The sequence below is a fragment of the Hyaena hyaena genome, unplaced genomic scaffold, assembly GCF_003009895.1.
Source record: "Hyaena hyaena isolate Hyena2069 unplaced genomic scaffold, ASM300989v1 scaffold_291, whole genome shotgun sequence".
NCBI classification, from domain to species: domain Eukaryota; kingdom Metazoa; phylum Chordata; class Mammalia; order Carnivora; family Hyaenidae; genus Hyaena; species Hyaena hyaena.
In genome coordinates, this window is record NW_024080921.1 from 1,730,904 (window position 1) to 1,754,247 (window position 23,344).

The 23,344-nt window shown below is 38.1% G+C and overlaps 1 protein-coding gene and 1 non-coding gene across 5 annotated transcripts in view; one reads left to right on the top strand and one right to left on the bottom strand.

Moving 5' to 3' along the window:
* Positions 1 to 5,085, bottom strand: part of G2E3 (G2/M-phase specific E3 ubiquitin protein ligase) — a 62,041-nt gene extending 56,956 nt beyond the window's left edge. Inside the window, exons 1-2 of one of the 4 annotated variants that reach the window (XM_039247144.1) lie at positions 4,994 to 5,085; positions 4,741 to 4,865 (exon numbers count right to left, since the gene is read on the bottom strand). The gene's annotated coding sequence lies outside the window, so the exon portion shown is untranslated. Of the gene's footprint in view, positions 1 to 4,383; positions 4,600 to 4,740 lie in introns of those variants that run through there. The other 3 variants (XM_039247146.1, XM_039247145.1, XM_039247147.1) reach the window with 3 other exon arrangements.
* Positions 5,086 to 22,788: 17,703 nt separating this feature from the next.
* Positions 22,789 to 22,919, top strand: LOC120241804. The gene has a single exon (XR_005530956.1).
* The last annotated feature ends 425 nt before the right edge of the window (positions 22,920 to 23,344 follow it).

Sequence of the window (23,344 nt, forward strand, 5' to 3'; positions counted from 1 at the left end):
TCTCACGGTTCGTGGGTTCGAGCCCCGCGTCAGGCTCTGTGCTGACTGCCAGCTCAGAGCCTGGAGCCTGTTTCAGTCTGTGACTCCCTCTCTCTGACCCTCCCCTGCTTGCGCTGTCTCTCTCTCTCTCTCTCCTATAAATAAATAAAAAATAAATAAAATAAATAAATAAATAAATAAAAAATTATATACTACAACCAAGAAGAATGTACCTCAGCTATGCAATCATGTTCCCTGGTTTTTACCCAAAGGAAGTCAAAACTTGAGTCCACAACAAAATGTTCACATGGATGTTTACAGCATCTTTATTCACAATTGCCAAACCTCAGAAACAACTAAGATGTCCTTCAGTAAGTGAATGGATAGATATACTATGAATCATCCAGACAATGGATTATTATTCAGTGCTAAAAAGAAATGAGCTATCAAGCCATGAAAAGACATGGAGAAAACTTAAATACATATTACAAAGTGAAAGAAACCAATCTGAAAAGGCTACATACTGTATGATTCCAATTATATGATGTTCTGGAAAAGGGAGAAATCTGAAGACAGTAAAAAGATCAGTGGCTGGGAAAAAGCAGATGGGGCATATCTTTAGAACAGTGAAAATACTCTGTATGAGGGGCGCCTGGGTGGCTTAGTCGGTTAAGTGTCCGACTTTCGCTTAGGTCATGATCTCGCAGTTCGCGGGTTCAAGCCCCACGTCGGGCTCTGTGCTGACTGCCAGCTCAGAGCCTGGAGCCTGTTTCAGAGTCTGTGACTCCCTCTCTCTCTGACCCTCCCCTGCTCACGCTGTCTCTCTCTCTCTTTTAGAAATAAATAAAACATTAAAAAAATTTTTTTAAATACTCTGTATGATACCATAATGATGGAAAGCTGTCATTATACATTTGCTCAAATCCAAACAATGCACAAAGTCAAGAATTAACTGTAATTTCAACTATGAATTTTGAGCGTTTATCATGTGTCAGTGTAGGTTCAACAATTTTAACAAATGTATCACTCTAGTGGGGTATGTACATAATGGGAAGAGAATATGAGGGGGGAAGGGGATACACGGGAAATACTATTATCTTCCCCTCAATTTGTTATGAACCTAAAGCTGCTCTAAAAAAATACAGTCTTAACAAAAAGAGGAAATGGAATAAAGTTATAAGTTTATACTGACTTTTACAACAGTCTCTGGAAAACAGGTTCCTCTCCCCCACTGTTTATTGGCTCCAGATGCCACATTTTTCATATTCATGATTCTACTGTGATTTCAGCAATATAAAGACCTTTTTGGCTTGGCTCTAAGAGCTTTTGGCATCCCAACTCAAAAATTCAAGATTAATATGAATGGTCTAGCATGCACTGGATATTCAGCTCTGAATCAAACACCTGGTACTACTTTGGCTGGAGAAGGTGTGTGGAATGGGAATCTGTATTAGGATCATAAACTCCTTATATCAAACCCTACCCAATGGTCTTTAGAATGATGTCCTTATATTATGGGACAGCTTCTAAAAGAAAAGATGGGCAAAGAGATGAAGTAACAGCTATTCAAATTCAAAAGGAAAGGCAAATTTTGCTCTTTAACTCCCCAATATTTTAAGTTAGAATTGAATATAGAAATGAATATTCATGTATGTACAAATGATACTACATCTCTATTACAATGATCTAATTACACTTAACAAATATTATTCTTACTAACAAAATCCCACCAGGAGGAAATTAAATGCAAAACAAAAATGTTTTAAGTTATGAAATCTTTTGGTGCCTAGTTTCTTCATCTTGATATGGAGAAAATAAAGAAATGGCTATAAGGATTAAATCAGAAAATATGTACAAAGCATCTGGACTTCCGTGAACGGTAGCACATACTGCTCTTAATTTTTTCCCACTTGAAATGTCTTCTGAGCCTACAATTTCTATACTTATTTTTCCATATTTGTGAAATATACAAACCATATGCTTATCACTAAAATCTCTACTCAACTACCCAGAGTTACACACTATCACCTCAGAAAAAATTTCAAAACTTTTCAAGCACTGACATGACACAATGTGTTAAATTGTTAAAAGAAAATAAGCACTCATTGAACATACACAGTTTCACAGTACAAGGACACTCACTGTTCTGAACCAAGAAACTGCAGATATAAAGACAAAGAGGACAAGACCTCTCAGTCTGGTGTAATGTTTACAACTAAATTGTACTGAGGAAGAAGCACTCTCTATGGAGAAGTCCAGCAAATTATTTGAAATCCAGTGGGTAAAATCTTAAAGGAACATAAAAAAGTTGATGGCTAAGTATACATTAAAAACAACTGCAAATAGATCTGGGCAACGGTGGTAGTATGAATAGAATATCACAGCTTGGAAAAGAGTGGCAGAAAATTATGAAGTTAATGCTTGCCAACAAAGGTTGTAAGCAGACTGACAAGGGCTTTGTAAAAAAGAAAAAGAAAAAGCTGAGAAATCTGAATTATATGTGGTAGACAAAGAGCCATCAAAGATTTATAAGAAGCAATATTTGGAAGGATTGACTGCAGAGAGAAGCAGGATGCATTATTTAAAATAAGAATAATAATGGGGCCTCTGAGTGGTTCAGTCGGTTAAGCCTCCAACTTTGGCTCTGGTCAAGATCTCACAGGATCTGCGTCCATGCATTCAAGCCCCACACCAGGACCTGTGCTGACAGCCAGGAGTCTGGAGCCTGCTTCAGTTTCTATATGTGCCTCTCCCTGCTACCCTGCGACTCTGTCTCCCTCTTGCTCTCAGTCAAAAATAAACATGAAAACAATAATAATAATATTAAAAAAGAGGCATAATCTAATTAAATCTATTAAATCTAGTTTCTGAACCTGGTACAAATATTTTGGTAGTTGTGTGAGAACTGAACTCCTCTGAGCCTCCAGTTTTCTTATCTGAAAACAGTACAGTGTTATATGTGTTATATGTGAAGATTGAGAAAATGTATGTAATGTGGTTTGTACATGCTTAGTAACTCATTAGGAGATACATGTATCATTTACTATGTACCACACACTATTCTAAGATTTTTGTATGTGTTGAGTCATTTGACTCTCACAATAATCCTACAAGGTATTTGGGTCATACAGCTACCAAGTGGTAGAGATGGGAATTCAAACTGAGGCAATCTGGCTCAAGTTCCATGCCCTTAACCAGTATGCCTCTCTAGAAAAGATCAAGTCAGGGCCCTTCAAACCTTTGTCAAATGTTCTAACTTTCCAATTAAATTTACAGATTCCTCAACGCCATCCTCCAGACTTAACTGGATCACAATATATGAGATTTGAAGGGTAGGAATCAGATTTTAACAAACCCTTCAAGGTAATGTGTACACAATAAAATTTGAAATCCACTAATGGTTTAGGTAGAGACAGCAAAAACTCAATTTAAAAAAAAAAGTCCAGGTAAGGACAAGGAACAGATTAAAATGTAGAGACTAATTTTTTTTTTCCAAACTACTATTTACCCATACCTTCTATAAAGAATGAGAAAAGCTGTCTGCAATTCTTAGGAAAATACAGCTCAAGTCTTTGCTCAAGTCTCACACAAATGTCTAAATTTCAACAATCATAACTACTCAACACTGAAATCTATTTTTCCTGGTTAATAGTGAAACGTTCACTAGTAGAATGGGAGCGTAGGAGTAGCAAGTAATGGATGAAGTAATGTCTACTTTTTAAAAGATATTTATACATTTTTGTGGTATGGTACCATAAAAGAAACATAAAATATCAGTTCCTACAAAGCAACACAAAATTAGCCTGACAGTCTTCAATAATATAAAATCTCTCTACATTTAAACTAATTCATACTTTAGACGTAGGGTATACATTCAAACCATTCCAGAAGGCACAGCTATGCTGTGCGGTTTAAAAGTTTGATATTTGAGGTAGTTCATCACTAATAATACAACAATAACAACAAAACAAAACAAAACAAAGAAAGCCCAATACTGGAAACATTTGTAGAGCGTTTCCATACTGACGCCACAATAACCCAGATGGCCAATGAATGAAGGAGGTGAAGAGGTAGAGCTAACTAGACCTTATTCCTATTGTTAGCAAACTAAGACCTTTGTAATTACCGCTGTTACCAGAGTCAGTTTAAATGAGCAAGAGTCTCGGATTTTTGCGGTAAACGAAAAATGCCACTGCCAAGAAAAAATATCCGGGTTTTAAATACAAAGGATACTCAGATTTCAGTTTAAATCCCCACCGGGCATTTCAAAGACTGTCACTTCCCTGCAGTCCACATTGAGAAAGACTACTCCGAATATCCCTCTGAGAAACGCAAGCCACGTAGAGCACCTCATTCTAAACCTGCCCCTAACCTTCCATCTTTAATAAAGGAAGATTCTTTTACCTGTGGTAACGCTTTCGCAATTAGATTTAACTACTGTTGTAGCTTCACCATTCGAGTCCAATTGGCGGAAATACTAAACTGTGTTTACCAGAAAGTCAGAGATTCAACAAGACTTAATCTCAGGGGCGGGGAGCATCGGAATCCTCAAAACTCAAAGCTGGCCTGTGAGCGCTGGCCCGCGAGACGCTTCCCAGCACCTCCACTTCCCAGAGTCTCCACGCCCGGCCCCACCACCCAACACTCCCAAAGGCCCTCCGATTTCCGCTACATTGTCCCGCCTCTCGACCCCTGCCCCATCCGACGGTCCGAATTCTTCCCCTGGAATACACCGTTTCCTCTCTTTCCTCATTCACTCACCAAGGTGCGCTGGGCAGAAGATCCAGAGCGGTCGTGTCAGCTTTCCCTTATTTCGCAGAGCCGCAAAGCCTACCTCGAGCAGCCCCATCCAACGGCCCACCAGATTCAAATTCGCCCACTTCCGCCTGCAATCCGGAAATAGAGTTAAGCTCCGCCCCCCGCGGGGCGGGGCCCGCGGCAACGCGGTACATTGTGGGGAGGGAAGAGGCGCCCCGGGCTTGTCTCTGGTGGCGTGGTGTCTCTGTTGTGCTACCTTCGCTTCAGGGTCTTTTGTCCGATTCCTTACGTGCGTTCACAGAAATGTCCAGACGAGGAGTTGGTGTTTCTGCCCGGTGTTTCTTGAGGGGATACTCTTGTTTCTCAAATGGACAGAGACGCGTCCTTCAAGGACTGGAGAGAATGAAAGCACTGACGTTTTTACCCCTCCCATCACCCTCCCGTAAACAACAGCTACAGCCAAGAGGAAAAAGCAAATCCTACACAATCCTGCTTTCTCTGGTCCTTCTCGATCCTGGCACAGTAGGACATTTAACCTCTTTTCCTCCCCTGTTTGAGGAAGACAAAAAGCCAAGTGCACCAGTCACACTTAATCGAGCCAAAAATTAAAAATTAGTTATCGGACTAGTTCCTGGTTCCAAATAAAATACTTGAGGATAGGTGTTAGAAGGCGACAAGTATTTTCTTCGCCTCTGGTGAGACTGTTTTACATGATTATTACGTTGTTGTCCTGTGAGATTCTTGGAACAATAGTGTCATTTTTCTTTACCAAGGACAGCTTCTGAAGGGTTATATGTGGGAGCTATAAGAAAGGAAAAGGAAGACTGAACATATATTAGCCCCAATCCTCAAAAGGAAACTAAATTCTGAATGTGACGTTGCCACCAGATCAACCTCATATCTAATAGTATTGATTTACGTAAACAGATCATTCCAAACCAAGCCAAGACAGAACACCCTCAGCCAAAACGTCCATTTGAAAGATTAGATTTCTACAAATTTATTTTACAGATAATCTGACAGAAGGGAGTGTAAACCCATTAACTGGCGTACTATTTTTAACAGTGGAGAATAGGAAATAACAAGTGTCTATAAGTAAGGGGTATATTTAAATAAAGCTATGATACTTTAGAATCTGATACACTGACAGATTGTGAAGGCACTAAAAAGAACGTAGATCAGTAAATACTCAAATGAAATAATGAAAAAAATCAGCTGTAGAAGGGCTATATACATAGTATTCTTCTTTTAAAATATGTGAATGTGCCTGGCATACAAAATTTCCGGATGGATAGTAAACTAAAAAGTTATCTCTGTGAGTCAGATGGTGAATGGGGATGTGAAGAGACTTTTTTTACCTTTTGCTTTATAACCAGTTGAATTTTTAAAATTATAACATGTTTTACTATTGGAATTTTAATTGTTTTTTTTAAATGAAGACTGTCAGAAATTGAATATATTCTAAATACAGAATCAGGTTAATAAATGTATAAAAGTAAAATGTTTGAATAGCCTGTGTCCATTAATCCATACACTCATTCAACAATTAATTATATGGTAATGGTTTGACCACACATTTTGTCATCTATAATTTGTTGTATTATTTAATGTCAGCATATTTCTAACGTGGCCCTATTAAATAAATATATTGCTCCTTCAAGTTCTTTGAAGGCAGAAACTATGTCATATATTTTCCTATTTCTTAGGAGAGTTAAGTACTCAATTGCCCTTGAAAAGCCCCCAAAATACAATAAAAAATATAATCTCTTAATACAACTGTGTAGGCAAGTTTTGCTTTGTTTTAATGTTTTATTTCAATGTTTGTCATCTGAGTTTTCCTTACTCAGTTCTTCTTTTTGGACTCTCAATAAATTCTTCAATTTCTTTGTCAAGATGTTGACAAAATTAGCAGCAGCAGCAGCTGCCCTGCCATCAGTCAGACCAATGATATTAATTTCTCATCTGCAATGGAGGGTCCCTTAGAGTCACTGACATTTTTCCCCCAGGCTTAATTGTATACATTGTCTAGGGCTGGTGTTTATTGAGTGGAATATCAGGTTTGCTTGCATTTGTTAAACTGTTACTCCTTCCCCTCCCGACTTTAGTATAAGTATAGGTGAATTTGGATAAAATAAGTATTCAAGTACTCCTACAGCATTTTATTATCACAGAAGATCTACATTAAATACTCAGTGACTAAATCAAGGAGCCCGAGTAACCTCAGACTTAAAAACATTTTAAAGAAAATATTCACTGCAGGATATACTTATACTAATTAATCTGGCCGTCAAATTGGGCATTCAGATAGCTAATAAATTTTTTAAATTAAGTAAGATACATTGATATAAGTATTCCACTTACTAAAAGCTGAAAAACTGGAGGGGAAAAAAAAGCACCAGAGTCTTATTTAGTTTCTGGTAGTCCCTCAGTAATCTGAACTAGCTGAGGGCCGAATCCTTAGAAAATTTGAATTACACCTAATACAACCTTCTCTCTTCCCTGCTTTCCTCCTATTTACTTCATATGCCACAGAAAATGAGGCAAAAACACTTTTGGGACCAATGGTCATCGGGTCACACACAAGAGCCAATACAAAGTGCTTTGACAGAAGAGCTCCTAGAGGTTACTGTGAAAGGTTCTTATCACAAGCAACATGACCGACAAGAACAATAAAATGCCTAGAAATAATTTTTTAAAGTATAGAATATGTAAAAAAATTGGAGACCATAAGTGATTTAAATATTTGCAAATGAAAGATGAATATTTAAGAATAGTTTAGAAAAAGGGGAGCCTGGGTGGCTCAATCGGTTGAGCATCCAGCCTTAGCTCAGGTCATGATCTTGTGTCTGGTTCAAGGGCTCGACATCAGGCTCTCTGCTGACAGCTCAGAGCCTGGAGCCTGTTTTGGATTCTTTGTCTCCCTCTCTCTCTCTTCCTCCCCTGCTTGTATTCTCTCTCTCTCTCTCTCTCTCTCTCTCTCTCTCCCTCTCAAAACTAAACAAACATTAAAAAAAAATTTTAGGGGCGTCTGGGTGGCTCAGTCGCTTAAGCATCCGACTTCGGCTCAGGTCATGATCTCACAGTTCATGGGTTTGAGCCCCACGTCAGGCTCTCTATGCTGACAGCTAGCTCAGAGCCTGAAGCCTGTCTTCGGATTCTGTATCTCTCTCTCTGACCCTCTGCTGCCCATGCTGTCTTTCTCTGACTCTCAAAAATAAGTTTAAAAGAACCCATAAAAAAATAAATAAAATTTTAGATAAAAAAGAATAGTTTAGAAAAAGAAGAGTAGCAGAGGCTGGGAGTAGGCAGTGTGTCTTACCAGGTAGTGAAACCTAACACAAAGCTACTTTGATCAAGGAGTAGTAGTGAAAAAAATAATCAGTATAAAAAAGATAAATACATAGAGAATCCAGAAAAATTCATCTATACATAGAATGTGAATATAGAGGTGCCTGGGTGACTCAGTCGGTTAAGTGTCCAACTTCAGCTCAGGTCATGATCTCACAGTTCGTGGGTTCGAACCCTGTGTCAGGCTCTGTGCTGACAGCTAGCTCAGAGCCCGGAGCCTGCTTCAGATTCTGTGTCTCCCTCTCTCTGTGGCCCTCCTCTGCTCACGCTGTCTCTCTCACCCTCAGAAACAAATAAAACACTAAAAAATTAATAAAAAAAAGAATGTGAATATAAAGGTAGCATTTCAGTTTAAAGGCAAGGAATATTTTTACTGATAAATTAACAAGAAATGGCAATAACAGGCTATCTATCTGGAAGATAAAAAGTTAGACCTCTACCTTGGTGATAAATTCTACAAAAATTATAGGTTGAAATACAAAATATATAACAAAAATGTATTGGGAGAAAAGTTGGAAGAATAACTGTGACTTTAGGTTTAAAAGATGTCCTAAAGAAGGAAGGAAACTTAGAAGCCATAAAATGAAAGATGATTATGCCATGCCAAAATGTGCCACTTTGACATAAAGATTATTTTGAACTGAAGGTAAATGAGAAGCAAACATGGGAAGAATTTTCTGCCTTCTGCCATCTAACAAACGCAGGGCATAAGTTTCCCTTTAAGATGTTCCCCTCTTCTTTCCTGTATCAAAAGAAGAACATCCCTTAGCACTGAAGATGGCATTGATGAGTCTGCATTTAAAAGCCTTACTAGGGGCGCCTGGGTGGCTCAGCTGGTTAAGTGGCCAACTTTGGCTCAGGTCATGATCTCATGGTTTGTGCATTCAAGCTCTGTATCAGGCTCTGAGTCTGCAGCCTGCTTTGGATTCTGTGTCTCCTGCTCTCTCTGCCCCTCCTCTGCTCACGTTCTGTCTCTCTCTCAAAAATAAGTATTTTTTAAAAATTAAAAATAAATAAATTAGCTAAAAGCCTTACTAAATAACTATTATCTACCATTAATTTCCCCCATACATTTACCTCCCCACAATTTGCCACTCCTAGAAGCCCACATTCCTCTTCCTTTGTCTAGTCATTTCAAAACTTACTGCCCTTTGTTAAAACAGTATATAAGCTCTCAAGCCTAGTCACTTTAGGTTTTGACCTTTTTTTCCCCGTGGAACCCCTGTGCATGTAAAATTAAAAACAAAAATTTAATACCTTTCCTCCTATTAGTCTGCCTTTGCCAGAACTTGCAGGACTCCAAGTTGTGAACATAAGAGGGTTGAGGAAAAATCTTTCCTCTCAAATGCACATGACTATGTTACAGTTCAAAGTATTTAGTTGGCAAGATTCACCATAAAACCTCAAGAGATAAATGAAAGACTGTGATAATATTTATAATGCATGTAAGGTTAACAACCCTAATGTAAATAATTTTTATAATTTGTTTTTTTCAAAGAGTTCTAACAATGGGCAAAAGAAGTAACCAAGTAATTCATTGGAGAGGAAATAAGAAAAGACAATAAACAAAAAAATACTCAACCTTACTACCAAACAACCAAAAACGAGTTTTCCTCTTTTGGACTGGCAAAAATTAAAACAAGTCATAACATCCAGTCCCTGGAGGATGTGGTGGTAAATATGCATTCCCATCTACTGGGTTAATGCACTACAACAACTCTTTTGAAAATTAACTCTTTGACCAAATTTTCTTAACTTTGGGATTCTCCTATAGAAATAAATATGCACTCCTAATTGGAAAGAACTGCCCATTAGGAGGGAGGTGATTATATAAGTTAGGTACATCTGTGTTACCAAGAGTCTTCAAAAAGCTTTATTGCTTTACCCCAAACCATTGCCTCAAAGACGTACACATGAAAATGAAGAATAGTATTAGTTAACTAAAAAACTAATAATATTCTGCTCTACAGTAATGCTGATAAACCAGGCCCTGCAAAATGGCAAGCAATCATTCTTACATTAGCACTCACCAAGAATCAATACAAATTACTGGTCTGTATTGTCCTTTACAGCAAACCATTCCTCTCCTGAGTTAGCCACACTGGGTTTCTGGTTACCCTTTCTGCCTTTCAATTAAGTCAGATTTTCTTTTCTCTCTCTCTCTCTCTCTCTTTTATGTTTATTTTTGAGAGGCAGAGAGAGACAGAGTAAGCAGGAGAGTGGCACAGAGAGAAGAAGACACAGAATCTGAAGCAGGCTCCAGGTTCTGAGCTGCCAGCACAGAGCCCAATGCAGAGTTCAAACCCACAAACTGTGAGATCATGACCTGACCCAAAGTTGGGACGCTTAATTGACTGAGCCACCCAGGCACCCTGAATCATATTTTCCTGATTCTCATCTCCTACCTACACTTGAAGTAAACACTTGACCCATACTTTTGGCACATTCTGGTTTCCCTTCTTATTCCCTAATAGATCCCTGGATGTCTGTTCACTTTGAGGATAAATGTCTAGCTTTCTGCCCTTAAAGTGCTGTTTATCGATCCCTATCAATATTGTGCCCTTACCCTAGGTAATCTCACCTATCTGCTCCCCTGAATAGAGACCATCCTTGAGACCTTGGAATGAAACTTTAAGTTTCCTGCTGCTCAGAGCCCTAACAGAGTCATACAATGAGAAGTGTACTTCTAGAAGGGACCATTCAAAGAGTCTAACTAAAAGTCTACTCTGGTTCTCATAATAGGATACCTAGCCTAGAAACGGAGCATGGGTATGTTGGGTTAGGGCGAAGAGGAAGGCAGGGAGAGCGCTGGGGCAGTTGGAAGGTGAGGAAGTAAGCAAACATGCAAAAAGGAGATCACTTTTAAGTTTCCCGGTCTTGATTTCACCCCTCTTTCTTCAACATCTTGTATTATGTCATTATAGACTTAACTCTAATGTCAACATACTGCTTTACAAAAAGAAACTTCTTTTGGAGATTATGCTAGAGGAGCAACGAACTCTAGACTACGTTCCATTTAGTCTCTCCTTAGCAAGTCTTTGGAACATCACTGCCTGATACAATGTTAGCCACAAGTAGAGTTTTTAATTTTCTAGTAACCATACTTGAAAACAACAAAAACAACAAAAGAAGCAGATGATATTAATTGAAATAATGTAAGGGGTACCTGGGTGGCTCAGTCGGTTAAGCTCATGTCATAACTTCGGCGCACATCATGATCTCACCAGTCGTGGGTTTGAGCCCCGCGTCGGGCTCTGTGTGGACAGCTCAGAGCCTGGAACCTGCTTCTGATCCTGTGTCTCCCCCTCTCTCTGACCCTCCCCTGCTTATGCTCTCTCTCTTTCACTCTCAAAAATAAATAAAAAAACATTAAACAAATTTTAAAAAAGAAATAATGTATTTTATTTAATCTATTATATTTAAAATATTTTCATTTTAATATGTAATCAATAGAATAAATTATTAATGAGATATTTTACTTTCTTTTTTTTGTGCTAAGTGTTCAAAATTGGTAGACAGGTAGTTGACCTCTGAACAACATGGGTTTGAACTGTGCAGGTCCATTTACATGTGGATTTTTTTCAATAAATACGGTATAGTACTCCAATGTCTTTTCTCTTCCTGAAGATTTTCTTAACATTTTTTTCTAGCTTACTTTATTGTAAGAATACAGTATATAATATACAAAATGTGTTAACTGTATATGTTATCAGTAAGGCTTCTGGTCAACAGTAGGTTATTAGTAGTTAAGTTTTGGGGAGTCAAAAGTTACATGTGGATTTTTGGGGAGCCTGGTTGGCTTGGTCAGTTAAGTGTCTGACTCTTGATTGTAGCTCAGGTCTTGAGCTCAAGGTCACGAGTTCAAGCCCCATGTTGGGCTCTGTGCTGGGCATGAAGCCTACCTAAAAAAAGAAAGTAATACGTGGACTTTTGGCTGCGGTTGGGGAAAGCGAGAGGTCACTGCCCCAACCCCTGCAATGTTCAAGGATCAACTCTACATTTTATACTTATATCACATCTCAATTGTACTAGCCATATTTCAAGTGTTCATTAGCCACGTGTGGCTAGTGGCTATCAGCCAGCACAGTTTAAAATATATCACAATTAGTCCTTCTGAAAAATATAGGCTACCATGAGACTACTCCCAAAATTCTATTTCTCTAACTATGACAGACATTTGAAAGCATGAAGTAGAAATAATTATCTTTTCCCCAACCAACTCTGTATTTTAACTATTCCTGATGTTCCATATTTACCTCAGATTTGTTGCTTTCACTTTCTTCTTTAATGGACTTTTTTGTTATTACCCTCTCTGTGCCCATATTTCTTGTCTGTTGCGTAGGCTTTCCTCTATGATCCTCAGTAACTTTCATATACTATAGAATATACTTATTTGCAAAACAAATTAGCCCATTTAATTGATCACCTCTGTGTACAAGTCATAATGAGAACACTGTACAAAATCAGTATATGGCAATTATTATTGTATGACTTTATGATCAATAAGTATTTGTTAAGCATCTACTATGCTATCATTAGTGCCTAATAAATTTCATTGTGGAGTTTTCACTGTGTAACTAAAATACTCCATATATTAGTTTGCCTGACCAGTCTTTTTAAATCAATTTTTGAACTTGAATCAGAATGTATTTTAGGACAAGTAGGCTGTTTGCTACCAAACAGAATTCTTTCCCTCAATGTCTCAGTCACATAAATGTTTTGATCTAAATTTTTAATCTAACTGTGGTTTGCTGTCTTTTAAGTCAAACACACCACCTCCTGGCAGCAGGAAGCACCACCCAAAACAGCAATTTCAGGTTTCTTGTTTCAGGGTTGTTTGGATAATAAGTAGGTTTATTAACAACAGTGATTTGGAATGATACCATTCCTGCTGGGTAACTGCATGATTTTAGCAAGAAGGGCTCAAAGTTTGCTTGCAGCTAATATGAGACATGGTTTTTTATATGGGTCAAAGTTATGATGTGTTTATGTTAACATTCCTCCTTTCCATGTTGGTGTTTCAAATGGTTGTCTGGATTGCTTTTCTTAATTGCTGTCTTTTGGGCTGAAGTGTTTACATAGAAATCAGAGCCTTTTTCCAGTTAAGAGTAATTCCACATGCAGGCACACACACTGGTAATGCCACCCAGAGTAAATCAAGTAATGAACAACATGTTTGAACTGAATCTTAAAAATTCTTGGATACAATTGCTGGCAATCAAAACTGTTTGCAGTTTATATTGTGTACTTTGATTTTTTTAATCCCTCCCAGAATACTTGAGGGGAAGGACTTCTCAAGGGAGTTGATAATGTGAGTCAGTTATAATGAGCCCGATTCTCACCTGCATATTTTGGTGGGGGTGGAAGAAAATTTCAACGTCCAGCGCACAGAATTGCCATTAAGAAAGCAGACAGTTGCTTAAAGCCTAGCTTAGGCCTTTATGGCTGTTGTTTCGGGAAAATTCTTCAAGGAGACCAATGGTACAGTGTTCTGAACATGGCCTTTAGATCTAGACAGGCTGGAGTTTAAATACTAGCACCATTACAAGCTGCATATAAAGGAACCAATCCTCTGAGCATTACTGTTGGTTTATTAAATGTAAATCATAGTAACTACCTCACAGGTTTGCTATAACCTTTAAAGGAGAGGACATTTTAAAGGTAATTATGATTAGGCAAAATGGGCACAACATATAGACAACATAATCTTCCTTCTCTCAGTGGCATAAAGCATTCCAGGCTCAGTTTCTTTAGGCTGGTGGTCTACCTAGAACCACCTAGACTCGCCTGCCAAGTGGATCTTCACCTTACTCTGTACCTCTTCCCTTAGAGCCTGTGATAAATTCCTCAGTGACTTGCTCTCTGCTTTCCACCTTGACAGCTAACTGGAAAAGTTTATCCTTGTTAGAGCGAATGGATTAGTTTTGATAAACACTAACTGTTGCTCAAAAGGATAGTGAGAATTTGTGGGTAATCAGATATGATGTTTTTGGTATATAACCCTCCTTCTTTTTTCAATAATTTGGGTTTATAAGTCTGGTATCTCAAGAAGCAGTTCACATCTTTTTTGGTGTTGTATAGTAATAGATATTAAACCTCAGTAGGTGGACAATGATTATAATGTGTAATCAGATTTCTCATTCTTCATTACTAACGAGATTAAGTAATGAAAGGGATAAGATAGGAAAGGAAAAAGGTAACTAACATTTATTCAATACTTTCCACAATCCAAACACTGTGCTAAAACTATTCAAAAGTTGATTTACCTAATCCTGACTAACAGAATAGGTAATGAAACTAAGTTTTAACGCAATTAAGTAATTTGCCCAAGGCCACAGTAGACAGAACTGGTATTAAAATACAGCTCATTTGGATACAAAGACTGTTCTTTAGCCATCACAGTATTTTAATTCACACAGTATTTTTTTAAATATAGCTTATTGTCAAGTTGGTTTCTATTTAACACCCAGTGCTCATCCCAACACACACAGTATTTTAATTCATGAGAGATATGAGCAGCTATAAAAAAGCTGACATTAACCTAAAACAATCAGCGATAGTATAGTTTGGCTTTTATGGGAAAGTTGCTTTCTTATCTGCAAAATTGTAGGATGTATATTTGGTAAAAGGCCTTAGACATCACCTATCCTCTAAACCATAGCATGTAAAATTGTCCCAACTTTCTAGGCCTTTTGTAAAACATGTTTTCAAGAGAATTGTGGGGAAAAGAAAGCAGTCCAGAATTCCCTAAGTAGAAAGCATTTGGATCTCAAATCAAGCTCAAGTTTTCTGCTCATTTAATGAAGTTAGCTAAAGATTTCTCTTTCTAAGGGGGGCATTAATATCTAAAATGAGCCCTGACTGATGTCTGGCCTCCTTTTACCAAGGTAGTGGCCAGTATGCTTTTGTAGTGCAAATCCCGTACCAAGTGGTCATTGAAGATGACTTGATGATCCATCCTCTACCAACATACTTCCAGGAGTTGTCAAATAGTGTGGTAACATTTTGCCATCTCTGGCACAGGAAAGGGTATCTGTAGTAATGAGATGCTTAGATCAATTGAAAGCAAAAAGGAGAAGTAGTGTGTCTCATTGGTAAAATCTGTGGCAGTGAGACAACCTCCAAATATACATTATCTGCTCCTCAGAGCTCTTTAAAGTGTGTTCCTATAAATAATTGGTAACAAAAGCTAGTTCCAATGAAAGCACCCTAATTATTATTTCAGCAAGATAGAAAAATCCATTTCTATTATAGAGATGATATGATGGGGATTTTAGATTGACGGCTGTCTGGCCTATTATGTTGTTTACCATCTAAATATTCACCCCATGACTGAGTTCAGTTACCCAGGAAACCTTGAGTTTCCTTGATTCACTACAAGAAACTGGTGCCAAGGAATGTTGAGCATCTCTCAAAGGATAATGTATACAAACCCGTGAGTCAGTAAGATCGTATGCTTTAGTCAAATCACAGGTAAATTACAGTCAGGTGTTAGATTCATATGAGCAAGTGACTAAAAACACAAAAACTAATGTTAGCAACAAAGGCTTTACAAATAAATAAATAAATGGCATTCTTTATTTGCAGATAACTTGATTGTCTATGTAAAATTCTAAAAGAAACTACAAATAAGCAACTAGAGCTTTACATGAGTTTAACAGATTTTTGGATATACAATCAATACACAAAAATGAGCTATATTTTTATATGCTAGCAACGAATAATTGAAAATTGAAATTTATAAAACTATCTGGATTAGGTAATTATTTCTGAGACTCAATACCAAAGCACAAATGATAAAAGAAAAATTTCATAAACTGAACTACACCATTAAAAATTTTTTTTTAATGTTTATTTTATTTTTGAGAGAAAGAGAGCCAGGATGAATAGGGGAGGGGCAGAGAGAGAGGGAGACCGAATCTGAAGCAGGCTCCAGGTTCTGAGGTATCAGCACAGTGTCCCGCACTGAGCTCAAATTTACAAACTGTAAGATCATGACCTGAGCTGAAGTCAGAGCTTAATTGACTGAGCCACCCAGGTGCCCCTGAACTTCACCATTTTAAAAAACGTTTGCAGTTCAAAGAATATCACTAACGAAAGTAAAAGACAAACCCACAGGCTTGAAGAAAACATTTGCAAATCATATACTTTACAAGAAACTTATATTCATAATATAGTAAGAACTTACAGCTCAATAATACGACAACCCAATTAAAAGATGGGCAAAACATCTGAATGAACAGTTCTCCAAAAAAAAAATACACAAATCACTAAGCACATGAAAGAATGCTCAGTGTCATTAAACATAAGGAAGTGCCAATCAAAAACAACAAAAGATATTACAAGAAATATAGCCACTAGAAAAGTAATAAAACAAGCAAACAAAACAGGAAATAACTAGTGCTGGCAAAGATGTGGAGAAAACAGAATGTGACTGTGCCCTGAACAACCTAAAAACTACATATCTCTAATTCACTGACCTGTGGGAAAATTAACTGCCTGCCAAGTCCGGAAGAAGAAGTCAGCTCCCCCAGACAAACTCCTGGTTCAGAAATTTAACTCGTATTATACCTAAAAATACCTCTATAAATCTTTGGACAGGGGCAGGTACTGTCTGCATGCCCTCTGGATATGTTTTCAGCTGTGAGCAATAAGAGGACCCCATGGACTTATGATTGAACAGTTGGACAATGGGAAGCATATGCTTGTTAGCATTTCTCTTCATTCCCTTCTTAGTCCACAGTAAGTCTAAAATGGCCCACTGGACTAACTCTTTCAGATTATTCAAACTGAGCCACTGGGGACCTCCCTGGGGAAATAACAGGTGGAGATGAATATTTCTTTGGGTATACTCTGCTCCCCTGGTGGGGAGTTGCAACTCATGAACACATGTTAGAAAATGTGTCTAAAATGTTAATTCTTAGTGCTAACAAAACAGATAACTCTCTTGCCATCCTGCAAAAATCTTTGGACTCCTTGGGTAATGTGATACTAGACAACAGAATAGCTTTAAACTATTTTTAGCAGAACAAGGAGGTGTATGTGTAGTAGTCAACTCTCACTGTACTTACAATAACACCTACAAGTAGATTGAAACTAGTATAGACAGAATTAGACAGCAGGCCCCTTGACTACAAGAGACCTTACAACATCACACCCCTCTGCTTCAAAAGGGTTAATTGGTTTACTGGCCTATTTTTTTTTTGGATCCCTCTAGTATCAGATCTATTTTAGAGGGAATAACTGATACTTACTGGAATATAGTTAGGGGCAAAACAGTCACTAGATCATGCAAAAACGTGTCCAGACTTTTAGATAAAGAACTGCTTCTGATACCCACCCCCTCTCACTTAAAACAAGGGACCAAGACTTCCATCCTACACCATGTCAGGACTTTCCATTCCAAAATCCCTTTTACACCCTGATTCAGCTTGAAGTAGCTATGGAAGACAGACCATTGTCCATATTCCATAGAAACAGAATGAAAGAATGATAATGGGGATTTATAACTGTGTCCCAGGCAGCCTAAAGGCTACATATCTCTAGCTCACTGACCTGTGGCCTCCAGTTTATAGCTTGACTAATGATAAATTCTTTGAGATTTCAACAGAACACTGACTCTGGGAAACAAGAAACCAGAGGTTCCTTTAAGATCAAGACTGACCATGCTAAAAAGTAGCCATCCTTAATGCCAGCAAGTCTGCTTGAGGTCATATTGAGAATAATTAGCTGCTATACCACCGCTTCCCCTGCCTGTGGACCGTCACTACTTCCCTGTGCCTCCCCCTTAAAACTCCCTACTTGATCTGAAACTTTGGAGATGGTCTTTGGACATTAGTGTGCCATCTTCCCAGGTTTCTGGTGTCCTGAAAAAAGCAAACTTTCCTTTCCAACCAACACTTGTATCTGCAGTATTGGGTGTTCAGGGACAAGCAGCTGAACTTGGGGTTCAGTAATAAGAGCCCTTATGCATTGCTCCTAAGAATGCAAAACGGTGTAGCCTCTTTGGAAAACACTTTGGCAGTTTCTTACAGGGTTAAACAGAGTTAGCATATGATCCAACAATATTACTCCTAGGAATCTCCATAATAAAAATGAAGTATGGAGGCACCTGGGTGGCTCAGTCAGTTAAGTGTCCAACTCTTGGTTTCGGCTCAGGTAATGATCTCATGGTTTGTGAGTTCGAGTTCCACATCAGGCTCTGTACTGATACCTTGGAGGCTGCTTGGGATTCTCTCTCTATGCCCTTTCCCTGCTTGCTTGCTCTCTCTCTCAGGATAAATAAATAAACTTTAAGAAATGAAGTATGAGTGCTCACATAGAAACTTGTACACAAATGTTCAGAGCAGTATTATAATTGTCAAAAAGTAGAAATATCTACTGTTGAATGGATAAACGAAACTTAGTGTATCTACCCAAATAGTACTATTTAGCAATTAAAAGGAATGAAGTGCTGATACATGCTATAATGTGGATGAGTTTCAAGGGGATTATATTCAGTGAAAGAAATAAGATACAAAAGATCATATATTGTAGGATTCCATTTATATGAAATGTCCAGAATAGGCCAATCTATAGAGACAGAAAGTGATTAGTGATTGCCTGGAGTTGTCAGAGTTATTGGGGATTGATCTCTAATGGGCACAAGTTTTCCTTATTTGAGTGATCAAAGTATCCTAAAATTAGGTTGTAGTGATTTTGGTACAAGTCTATAAATATGACTGCCATTGCATTGTAGCCCCATCATAAGAGCATTTTATGGTATGTAAATTACATCTCAATAGAGCCACTTAAAAAATTATAACTTTTGTCTTTTTGGATAAGTGTTTCCTGAAAAAATAAGTCATGTCAGTAAAGACAAAGGAATAATAAAGCTTTGTTAGTGAAGACAGCAGAATAGTAAAGTCATATTTATGTAGACAGTAACTTATGGGGTTTATGGTTTCAGATTTTAAAACCAATACAACATCTTTATTGAACTATAATACACATATCACAAAACATACCCATGTTAGGTATATGATAGTGTATTTACAAATTTGCTCAAAAATCACCACAGTCCAATTTTGATGACCTCAAAAAGAAACCTTGTAAATAATGTGACTCCTTTTTATATTCCTCTCCTTTTATTCCTTTCCATCTGTCTCTCATCAACCAAAGGTTGGTGAAAACCTTTTTGCTCTTCTGCATTGGCCCACTGAGCAGTTGTTAGGGACCACTATTTTACAGTATTTCCCAACACTAAAAATTTGTGATTCTCTAACTTACCCATTCTTTCATTGTACTTTTCTTTCTTTCCTGAACTTTTCAACTTATTTTCTAGTTGACAGGGTAGGCACCAAGAGCAGGCTTGCCTCAAGATGGACACTTTGGTATGAAGATTATTCTGAGCTGAAAGCAATCAAAACCTAATAGTCTAAAAAGAAACTTTTGCCCCTTCTTTAACTATATAGAAGCATCTAAATTAGGTGTCTTTTCCAGAAAAAGAGTTATTAAAAAAGCAAACAAACAGAAAAAGAGTTATTAGCAAAGATAAATTCTACCTTAGTGACCCCTCTGTATGGCATGGCAAACCTCTAATCACCAAAATCTACTCTTCTTATTGTCCTGTGAAGTACATATCCTTCTTCTGAAGTCCCACTCCCTCCCCTCTTCTCTTTAACTCAGGACAACATGTATACCTCATTTTGCCTGACTGTCTTTGGAATTTCCACATCTGTGTGGATTCCCCATATGTATATGCTGTTTAATCTAAGCCATGTCGGCTGGATTCTAAGTTCAGCTAGAAAAATCTTTGAAGGGGACAGGAATTCTTGCTCCCCACCAATGGTATTGTCTTCATTGCCTCTGGAAAAATTAAAATTGTTATTGCAGAAATCAATGCAAGTTTTACTATTATTAAGACTTCAGCTAAGTCTCTTAAGAATAAAATATTAGGGTCCTGAAAGGATGGAAACATAAAATCAGTGCCAAAACAAAGATAAAAGACTAAAATAGATGCCTGTAGACCTAATCTCTTCCAAGCCTCTTGCCACTTCCTCAGAACACCTAGGTCTGCCATGAGACTTTGTTGAGGATACAATTTAAGGCACTGTATGAGCATTTTTTTTTTTTTAACAGAGCAGTAGGAGGCTTCTTCCCCTATTGGAAGATGAGGTCTTTAATCGTCTATGGTCCCTGTGGGTGGTGGTGGTATAGAAGGGAAAGCCCTGGTGGGATCAGAGGGAGACAGATAGTGGGGAAACCTCCCCTGATGCTAATTCATTTAGTAAATATTTATACCAGGCGTTTCAGACTCTGTCTGTTCTATGACTTTATGACAGTGAAATTTTAGGTGAACAATGCACTGTAAAGAATTATAATTTGGTAGATTTTGCAATAAATATTCATGAAATTTATTGTTTATAACATTCTGGAATAAAAGTTTCACTATGTTTCCATCTATTCAAGTAAATTAATGTCAATAGCCCTTGTCAATGTTTTTACAATGAAACTAAGCTTTTAAAAAACTATTAACTATCCACTAACTAAATTCCACATTTCCTCATTTGCCTTTTGAAAATAGTAAAGTCAGCAGGAGAGGAGTTTATTCAGGTTCCCTCCTGCTATCCCTCGCTTGCCTCCAATCAACGCTTGCTAACATTTTGTTTGTAGAGAGAAGATGTAAATAAAAATTTTCATTGAAGAAGAAATAATAGGCTTATTACAATAAAAATTCTGATTAGAAGCCAAATAACACATGGTGCTTTTCCCTGGCTCCTAATTTTAAATGAAATTTTAAAGCAGATTTTTTTAGAGAGCTAATATATTATATCGTCTGTAAGAATTTATACTCAAATATATGCCAGAAAAATAGTCCCTTATTTTTATCTCAGTGTACTTCATTTATTATCTTTTTCAACAGAGAAAGAGAGAGAGAGAGACCATGTGAATGGGGGGAAGGGGCAAGGGAGAGAGAGAGAGAATCTCTTTTTTTTTAACTTTGTTTTTAATATTTATTTTTGAGTAAGTAAGAGAGACAGTGTGTGTGAGGGAGGGAGGGGCAGATAGAGAGGGGAATAGAGGATCTGAAGTGGGCTCTGTGCTGACAGCAGAGAGCCCTATGTGAGATCACGTCCCCCGACAGAGTCAGACACCCAACCAACTGAGCCACCCATGAGCCCTGAGAGAGAGAATCTTAAACAGGCTCTGTGCTCAGTGCAGAGTCCAATGCAGGGCTTGATCCCATGACTCTGGGATCATGACCTGTGCTGATCAAGAGTTGGTTGCTCAACTGACTAAGCCACCCAGATGTCCCACAACAAAAATGTTTAAATGTGTAAAGCTATGATTTTGATATAACTAAAAGGAAAATATAAAAGATGAAATTATTATACACCTAATTATTAACGTTCGCAACTGGGTTTTTTCTTGGTGGACTAGCAATATAATAAAAAGTACAAAAATCATAAATTCTATAATAAAGAATAAATAACAATAAACATTTATATCTATCTATTTTATAAAGTGCATTTTCTTACCTTACTTTCAGAAATTCCCTTCTCTGATCACTTTAAAATCCTTTAAAAGAATATTTCTTGGAGCACCTAGCCGGCTCAGTCAGTAGAGCATGTGACTCTTGATCTTGCGGTCATGAGTTTAAGTCCCACATTAGACATAGAGCTTATTTAAGATTTTTTTAAAAAGAGTATTTCTTTAATATACAAGCATTATATCTCAATTGTATTTCAATAAAACTGGAAAAAAATTAAAAATACCCAAGCTATTATTTGTCTTGTTAAATCCAATTTAACAGCTCTACTGAGGTATCATTGACATACAATAAACTGTATACATTTTATGTATACACCTGTGAAGCCATCACCAAGATATTAACTTGGCATGAACATATCCATCATCGTCAAAAGTTTCCTCTTGGACCATTTTGTAGTTCCTCCCTCCATTCCTTCGTTTCCTACTGTCCTATCCTGTTGTTTTTTTTTTTTTTATTTTTGTGATGTCTATATTTATATTTGAGAGAGAGAGAGAGAGAGAGAGAGAGAGAGAAACAGTGTGTGAGCAGGGAAGGGGCAGAGAGAGAGGGAGACCCGGAATCTGAAGCAGGATCCAAGCTCTGAGCTGTCAGCACAGAGTCCCATGAGGGGCTGGGACTCAGGAGCCAAAGGATCATGACCTGAGCCAAAGTCTGACACTTACCTGACTGAGCCACTCAGGTGCCGCTGCCCTATCACGTCTTAAGGCAACCACTGATTTGCTTCCTGTCACTATAGATTTGTTTACATTTTCCAGAATTTTATTAGAATGGAATCATAGAGTATGTACTCTTTTTTGTATAGTTTCTTCCACTCAGCATAATTATCTGGACATGCATCTGGTGTGTGTGTGTGTGTGTGTGTGTGTGTGTGTGTGTATTTCCTGTATGGATATACAATTCATTTACCTTACTGACTGTTGGTTGTTTCCAGTTTTGGGCGATTACAAATAAAGCTGCTACAACATTTACATGTAAGTCACAAGTATGAATATAAGATTTCATTTCTCTAGGATAAACCTCTAGGACATTGTAGGTGTATGTAAACATTTTACGTTTTTCAAAATGTTGTACCCTTTTACACTCCATCAGCAACAGTGCATGAACATTATAGTTCTGTACCCTTGACAATACTTGATTTGATTAAGCTTTTTAATATTAGTTATTAGAAGGGCCTCTCTCCTATGGGGCTGTGAGGGGTCCCTTTTCTCCTCAGCCAGGGCTGGAGGCCATCATCAGTCCTTGAGGATCGTTGTCGGGGCTGCCGGGAGCTGGCAGCCTTGTTTTCCTGCTTCAGACACCTGTCTGTAGTTGCTGGGAGCTCCTACTTGGCCTATTCAAGGCAAGCCGACCCCACAGCCAGACTGAAGGCTGAAGTGGCAGCGCTGGGCCCCTGGCTCTCATCAGCTGACCCTGGCCTGTGTTGCCGCAAAAGTAGTTTGGCCTCCTGCCTGCCCCACAGATAGCACCTTACAAGGAAACATACCTGAACAGGATCCCATACAGGATGGTGAGGCGCAGGGAGGCGAGGAAGAGGCGTGAGTGGGTGCTGGCATGAGAGGCATGAGAGGAGCCGCACAGGTGTCAGGGCCAGGAGGTCAGGCCCAACACTCAGTAGGTTTCTGCGCGTTTGCTCGACTAACCCAACAGTTTGGGCTCCACACAGTTCCAAGTGGGAAGTTTTCTCTGTTGAAATGCCTACTTCCATCAGTTGACAAAACATTGTTT